Source organism: Mytilus galloprovincialis, chromosome 7, assembly GCF_965363235.1.
Source record: "Mytilus galloprovincialis chromosome 7, xbMytGall1.hap1.1, whole genome shotgun sequence".
Lineage (NCBI taxonomy): Eukaryota > Metazoa > Mollusca > Bivalvia > Mytilida > Mytilidae > Mytilus > Mytilus galloprovincialis.
This window is the reverse complement of record NC_134844.1, coordinates 3904206-3913118: the sequence shown is the minus strand read 5'-3', so window position 1 is coordinate 3913118 and position 8913 is coordinate 3904206. Positions and strand designations below refer to the sequence as shown.

Genomic DNA, 8913 nt, shown 5'->3' with positions numbered 1-8913 from the left:
ACACTAGTAAAAAATAAATGACAACTTAAAAGCAGGTTGACAGTATAACAGCTAGGTTGTTTGGGATGGATAAATATGTGAGCTTTGTTAAATCAATTTACTAAACTTATAAAACTTATTTAGGATTTCCCTGGTGGAAGGTGTTAGAAATACCTGTAATAGTTAAATATACCAAGAATGCACTGTAAATGTGTCACATCTTTTTAATGGATTTATTTTCAAATTATTTAGAAAATGAAGTCATTAAGAGAGTATTTCTTGCAGCTAAATCCATAAGCATTTAAATTAAACAAAAATATCAGGTGTCAAAATTTAAATTTATTTTGCATAATCCTATTTGAAATTTATTAAATTTGAAATTTTTATAAATAACATGAAGATTGTAATTTCACACTAGATTAGGTGTATATTGTATCATAACTGTTACATACATTCTATATACAAATGAAAACTTTGAAATTCATGGAGCCGTGAACATTTATGAAATTTAAAGTCAAGGTCAGGGAGAGAAACAAGTTCTCACTTTTAAAAATAATCTGATGAAGTGCTGTTATAGGAAGATGTGGTATGAGTGCCAATGAGAAAACTCTCAATCCAAGTAACAATTTATAAAAGTAAACCATTATTGGTCAAGGTACGTCCTTCAACATGGAGCTTTGGCTCACAACGAACAGCAAGCTATAATAAAGATCCCCAAAAATTACTAGTGTAAAACCATTCAAACAGGAAAACCAACAGTCTTAAATCTATATAAAAACGAAAACTGAGAAAATACAATGATAAATGCACCACAAGCTTGTTGAAATTACTGGTAGCCTGTATGAAGTGGTTACAAATGTTTATGAACAAATATTGATGCTAATTTTGCTGTGTCTACTGTGATGTTGACTGTATACTGTGCTTTTTATGGCCCCGCAAAGAAGTTGTTGGTGCCATATATAGATTAATCCTTGTCAGAAATTCTGTAAATCTGTCATTCCGTCATTCCGCAACAAACCATTATACAGAGTTTTTTTCTTAACACCTTCAGATATTGGGCTGATATATTGGTACGTGAGTAAACCATGATGAGTTACAGATCAAGTTTAAGTTTTGTTCTGCTCCGCTAATTTTTGCTGAAATTACGGGCTTTGGACTTTGATAAATTGTTGAAAATCACAGTTGTACGGACTTTTTTTCTAATCGCTTTCAGATATTGGGATGATTTTGGCATGTGAGTTAACCAAGATGAGTTACAGATCAAGTTTAAGTTTTGTTCCGCTCGTCTCATTTTTGCCGAATTTACAGGCTATGGACTTTGATAAATTGTTAAATGTTGAAAATCACAGTTGAATGGACTTTTTTCTAAACGCTTTCAGATATTGGGATGATTTTTGGTATGTTAGTTACTCGATGATGATGAGTTACAGATCAAGTTTAAGTTACGTTCCGATCCAATAATATTTGCCAAATTAAGGCTTTACAACTTTGAAAACCACAGTTATATGGACTTTTTTTCTATATATGTATCCAGATTTTGAGCTAATTTTTGAAATGAGACTACCATCATGTTTATGTCCACATGTGTTATTGAAATTGCAGATTTTTCAACTATTTGAGACGGGCCATTTGTGTTGCTTTGACACATCTAGTTTTATTTATATTTCAGGGGAAATAAGAGAAAGTTCCATTAGGGCATGTGTCCATTATACTTTATAAAAAAAAGAGTAATCTTTAAAGATTTAAAAATTTTAAAAAGCGGTCTTCAATCAATCATTTCTTTTGTAGATAAGTGACCAGTCAAGAGGTGTGAGAGGTTTAGAATAAAGACTACTGTCTATAGGAGACCTTCCACTGAACCTAAATGGACTCGGTGCTGATGGTAAAAATAAAGTCTGGTGATAATTGTGTTTCCTATCTTGCTGACATTGTTGATAGTTAAATAAACTTGCAGGTTGGTACCAACTTTTTGTTAAGATTGAAATTAATTTAAAATAAAATGATTGGGTTATGCTTTGATGAGACAGCTACCCATCAACACAAATAACAAAAAGACATCTGAATTAGGCTGTACAGAGGATATGACAAATTGATTTGTTTCAGGTTGATAATCCTACAATATTTTGATTTATGTATTGTATTGAATATCAAGCATAAAGTCTACTTGTCTTTTATAAGTTAGGATAGGTACTTTTGCTATTTGTAAGACTCGGGTTACAAAGTATTTTTTGGAAATAATATATGGATATCTTATTTATGACTATTCTTCAAATCAGGAGACATTAATTAGAAGTTAATTAAAAGGTTAAAATTACCCAACACAGTCACCTCTTAATGGAAGGAAATGCAAAATACAAGCTCTATCTTCATGTAGGATCTTTTGCCTTACAATAAATCAATACTCATGTGTCAGGGATGATTCCAGGTGTTTTCAAATGGGTCCCTTGAACATCAAATTGGGAATTTTTATTCTAATTGGGAATTTTTTAAGCATAAAATCTAAGACGAAATAATATTATTTTCCTGTATAAAAAACGGAAAATGTATATTATTAAGTTTAACCTGTACACTGAGGTTCATGTAAGTTGTAACATTTTGAATAATTCTGGATGGGCTACTGTTATTACATGAATATCATTGAAAATGATGCACTAGTCCATCATCTTAGCTATAGTTACCTAGGCCTATTACAAAAACATATATTTCAGCTAACATAAACCACTGAACAAAATAATTCATCGGGTATTTTTTCAACAGCAGGTCATCTCTATAAATTTACCTTGATTCAAATAGATTTCAAATTGAACTGGTCAATTGTCAAATTCAGAAAAGCAATTGCAAAAGTTCATATACTTAATTGATAAGATATTTAAAGCATTGAACTAGTGTTCTTTAAAATTATTTGAATCATCTTCAAAACTGATAATAATGATGACATCGTTTTTCATGAATGGTCTATCATCAACATTATTTAAAAAAAACGGTCAAACTTTTGTCTTTTGAGGACATAACTTTTACAAAACAAATTTTCATCATATTATATAACAGGCTCTGCTGGACGATCTGCTTTTACGAGATCGACGTCCATTAAACTTTATCCATCAATGTTAATAATAAATCAAAATTTGAATTTTCTCTCTGCCGAGGTTTGCTTTGACACCCATTTTTATCAACCTGCTGGGCGATCTGCTTTTACAAGATCGGATACTCCTATACATATTAATCAATTGAATTCGACTGATAAAATTGTTTGCAACATTTTGACATAATCAAATCGTTGTTAATAAAATGTGATCGTAAACAGTATTCTTAAACGGATTTTAAAACGTTTTGATAACAAACTATGAAAAATTATAGTTGCCTTAATCGGTGACAGAAACTTTTCTGGAAATATCGATTTTTATTTTATTTTCCTGAATTGGGAATTCATTTTTATGTACATTTTTTGGGGGCCGCTGGCCGATTTAAACTATATAGTGGAATCATCCCTGCATGTGTCAATAGTATGACTGTATAAACCTTCAGTCTGTTTGTCTGATAGACAGATTTCCTCAAAGTTTTCTTGACTTCTATGCTAGTAAATGATTTAATATCTTGTCTGCAGCTTGTATATATATAAAAGAAGATGTGGTATGATTGCCAATGAGACAACTCTCCACAAGAGACCAAAATGACACAGACATTAACAACTATAGGTCACCGTACTGCCTTCAACAATGAGCAAAGGTAAGCCCATACTGCATAGTCAGTTTGAGTTTTAGCGAGTATGCAATTTTAAAATCTGCTGTTTAGCCATTTCTATAAGACCACCGGCCCAAGCTTGTAAATTGATTTCAGAGTTGTAAAATTTTCTACAAGCCAACTGAATCAAACTAAACTGAAATCATAAAATTGAGCCTTGGGGTTCTGGATTCAAAGCTTATCGTAAAGAATGATGTCACAATTTTTAGCAATAATAAAAACATTGCTTCAATTTCTAAATTTCCAGTACTGCTCACACTTTTTTAAGTTTGCTAAACAACTGATTAGTGATTAAACAAGGATTAGTGTCTCAGGTGACCCTCTGTTTAGTGATATGTCAAAAGGACAATTTGTTAATTAATCAAAGTAATTCTCTGAAAAATAATCAGTGTTCACAAGTCCTGCTTTGTTTTCTAGATCACATATCTTAATTAGTTTAATTTGATAATTTAATTGAACAAAGAAGTTGATTAATCTATATTGACATGCTCAGGTAAATATATGTATTGTTATATGGTTCAGGTAAGATGTCATGGTTCAGTGATCACCAGGTAAATACTATAGTATTGATTGGGTGAGGGGTAGACTATTGGGTGTTTTAATCTCTTCGCTACTGGATGTGTAAATCATTTGGTGAGAAAAAGGAGGAATTTCTGCAATTGTATCTCCCGGGATTTATTTGTTTGGAATATTAAATGGTGGATGTATTGTTTAAGAGGTGACTTTTTTGAAAACAAAAACTTTTTTTCGAGGATTTGTTTTTAAATGGGAGAAAAGTGATTAATTCCTCCAGGTGTAATACACGATCCGGGTAGGTACATTAAGTAGTTATACCAATACACATTTCTATAATCTTACCAATGTACAATTCTTTGATGTTATAAATTGAATATTTAAACAGATCCTTTTTCTTAATCTTATGTAGTTCAATTTTAATTGTTGAAGTTGTGATTCACTTAGTTACAGCATGATAAAATGGACATTTTATATCTTACTATTGAAAAGTTTGACAATAGAGAAATGTCTTATGATTGACAGGGTCATTCCTTTACTTGTCCTGGGTTGCTTGAAGTGAATATCAAATAATTTATTCTTAGCCTGTTGTCAAGAACATAAATTAGTTTTTTTTAATAAAAATGGAATTCAATCCATCATAATGTATATAACTTAAACATATCATTTTGAGCTCCATTAATATTCATATTTACTTTTAAAAATGATAAAATTATGATTAACTTATTTGGAGCAGTTTTGTTTACCAAATTGAACATGTTTTAGATTTTTAGATGTAGCTGAGGAACAGTAGCTCTTAGGTCCTAATGATATATTTTGAAAATTTGTGGACCAAAAGACCTAAGAGCTACTGCGGTTCTCCATCTAGTTTAAGGTATTGCGGAATATGATAGTATAAAGTTTTTAACAAATTTGGAATTCTTCACTAAAACAAGGGGAGTCACACTTCTGTTGGCGGTTTTATTTTCTTCTGGAATGGATATTTTATATTAACATGATTGATAAGAGATTTTTACGTAGACCTTTATTTTAAAATGCAGTGATTACAGACAACGAAAAAAACTTTCTTTAACAAATATCTTGTAATTTGAAATCTATCAAATCAAAGAGAGTAGAAACCTTTAACTTTCATATGGGCCTAATATTTTTTTTTAAGAAACTGAAAGTAGAATTACAATTCTATGAGAAATATGAGGCATCAATCATGTGTCAATACATGTAGGTTACTTAACATGCTAAATAATCTATAAACAACTTATTTCAAATACATTATGAAGCAAAGGTTTACTGATGTTCTTTGAGAAAACTTTGTTCCACAAATATATGAATATAGATCTGGTAAATGTAACCCTTTGTCTGTTTTGGATTGAGGACTATATTGTCAGTTAATCCCTTATCTGAGGAACTTCCCCATATTGTATTAGTTCTGTCTGACCAACTTAAACTGAAAAGATGTTTGACATTCTGAAATATAAGACAGTCTTATTTGACAAGTATAAAAGTATTGTATTACTGAATTTGATACAATATACATCATAATACATGTTTTATCTCAATAAATTTATGAAATAACATCTACGTTGTTGTAACATTTGTTGCAATTTTACAGAAAAATCAATTTCATTTTTCATAATATTTTGAAACATTAGCTTTTATGAATAATAAATAGATATGAAATTAATGCATTCATATTGATAAGTAATATATTTCCATTAAACATATTAAAATAGATTTATACAGTGCAAGATGTTACTGTTTTTGGGTGTGTCATACAGAATATTGTGGGAGGAAAAGATACATAATCAATGTTAAATGTTAGCAATTAATTCAGTGGTAATTCTCAGTAAGAACAGGTACACATTTGGATTAATTATGTGGTTTCAGTGATTTGCTTAATGTCCTTTTGGTATTTAAAAAATTGTAGATGTGTCTATTTTATTGATGTTCTTATGCAGTGGTGGATTTAGGGGGAGGGTTCCGGGGGTAGGAACCCCCCCCCCTTTTTTTTGGCCAATCAATGCATTTGAATGTGGACATATGGTTGGAACCAACCCCTTTTATCCTGGGTTGGGAACCCCCCTTTTAAAATGCCCCTGTTATGATCAATTACATATATATATAATTGAAAATTGTTCAATCCAAATATGAATAACATGTAGAATTGAATATATTGTTAAAATCATTTTAAATCAGTTATCATAGACAACTTCCTACCTTTTCACTAGAGACCAAGTGATTTAAAGGTTAAAAAGCAACCATAAGTTACTATTAGTCTAGCACATTCCCTGTTTCCAATTTAAATTTTATCAATTTGTATTAATGGGTTGCTGTTTCTAAGTGAATGTTGTTTAACCCCCACTTCTGTATCTTAATTGCTAAAATCAAATATGGCTTCTTTAACAGTATAGATATCACTGACAATGGCAGATTCAGCCATTTTTAAAAGGGGTACTCCAATTATATGTCAGCCTTTCAAATGCATTGTTCATAAAAAAAAAGGGGGGTTCAGAAACCCCCCCCTGGATCTGCCACTGACTGAAATGAAAAAGAATTATTTTATATCTTTTAAAATTTTCACAATAATGTTCCACTGATATCGATGTTTGTCAGTCAGATGTCTAACTCCTAAATGTCTTTACACCTTTTGTTCATTTCAAATTCAGTTACATGAATTAAATTCCTGCAGGAAAAGTGGCTTTGAAGTTGATTTTTATTCTTTGTAATGATTTACCCATACAGCATATTTATAATACCTGTTAACTTACAATACATACAGACTATATTTACATTTAGAAAAACTCATTTGAAACTTTAAGATTGCTCTACAATTTCATGAGTCTTATGGGAATTCTAAATACACAGTATTACAATTTAACTAGGCAATTTTTATCATCTAATGCAATTTATTTCTTGATTAAATTGCTTATGGTAAAAAAATGTCACAAAACACATTATCCTGGGGGATGAAGATAATTGTTTGAATATAAAAATATAATTTCCTGGTTCAGTGAAGTTTGATTGGATGCTGATTAATAATGTAAAACTGTCTTTATTTACATATATAATATCTTTATTAACGTCCTAATTCTACCACAAATAGATATTTATACAAGGAAAAGATAAGCAGAATTGATACAATATAATTATGTTCTAACAATATATAATTGAATTTTAAGAAAAAAAGGGTCAGTATAAAAATAAGTTGATATAGTATGATTGCCAATGATACATTGTACAACTATCTACTGTCCAAAATAAAGTGGATGTAAGCAATTATTATTAAGGCTATGGTATGGTCTTCAGGTTTGGCTATTTTGATATGTTTTTGTTCACTCATGGAGGGTATACCAGACATACATGGTGAGTCATAATGCAATCTAAAAATCATAGAGTCTATAATGGATATGTACTTATCTAACAAATAATATACTTTAAAATTTAAATGTCTTTTTTTTTTTAACATTTTAAAAACTTCCATAAATTCTAAATGTTATTCTACCCTGCCCATTGTTGTTGAGTTCTATTTATTTGTAAATTATTGCAAGTTTTACATGCTTTTGTAATTGCACAGATATAAACCTGATGAAAATATTATAGAACATGCTGTTCCAAACAGCAAAATTGATAGCTTTAGCACATAATTTTGTAAATAAGTGACACTCTTGCAATTAGCATTTGGAATTCAGTTTGCTGCAACAATTAAACTACCAACAATACCAACAAACTGATGTCAAGTAAACCAGAAATAATAAAATAAAAAAAAACAACAAACAAAGACAGTTAATCCTCAAATGAGTTTGTCTTTTTATCTTGTCATAAAAGTTGTCATAATTGATCAGTATTAAGACAATCCAACATTTGCTTTAGGGGGGACAACAAAGACTATTTGAAGGGTGTATGAATTACAAACCAGTTATTAGTCAACATACAGCTATCAAATTTGTTATCATGAAGGATCTATCGTTTTAAAACACATATCCTCTAATTTTAACAATGACCATAGGACATGTTAGATGGTTTACAAGGATTGCCAAATTTTTCTCGTTTTTAGTGATTTTTTGGTTTAGTAGATTTTTCTGAGTTTTACAGCTAGCTTCTGGATATATATGTAGATAGTAATAAAACAATTTAACTAATGTCAAATGAAATAAGAATATATGTAAAGTAAAAAACATGGACAAAAGTAGGTAATTATAGTTATTACAAAATGGATAATTGTTTGAAAATCATATGATGGACAATTCTTATTATTTACAAAAAAAGTTACATTTTGTTACAAATCAAACCTATGTTTATTCTATGAATTAAGAATACTATAAATCACTCAAAATAGTGATTATAAGATATGTATTCCTCTCTGATCAGTGTTAAATTTACATTGAGATGAGCTACAGCTAGTCCAGTTGAAGGCCTCAGGATGACTTTCAGATGAAGAACAGCAATACAAAACCCTGTAAATGATGTCAAATAAGTGAAAAGTACAAATGATAATAAATCTTATCAGAACAGACATTGATAAGTTTTACTGGAATTTATCAAGTCAAAATCTTGAGGTTTGCTGGTGAAAAAAAATAAGAAAACACTTAATGGTTCAATAATACAAAATATGCAAATTCAAGCCTATACATAGATTACATTGTTGTTTGCATATTGGTATTGTAAAATATTAACTGTTAGTCA

General features: G+C 30.0%; 1 protein-coding gene across 1 annotated transcript in view; it reads left to right on the top strand.

Annotated features, from left to right (window-relative positions):
* The first annotated feature begins 4304 nt into the window (after positions 1-4304).
* The window catches only part of LOC143082146 (uncharacterized), a 38888-nt gene continuing 34279 nt past the window's right edge, over positions 4305-8913 (top strand). The window contains exon 1 of the mRNA XM_076257704.1: positions 4305-4531. The gene's annotated coding sequence lies outside the window, so the exon portion shown is untranslated. The remainder of the gene's footprint in view (positions 4532-8913) is intronic.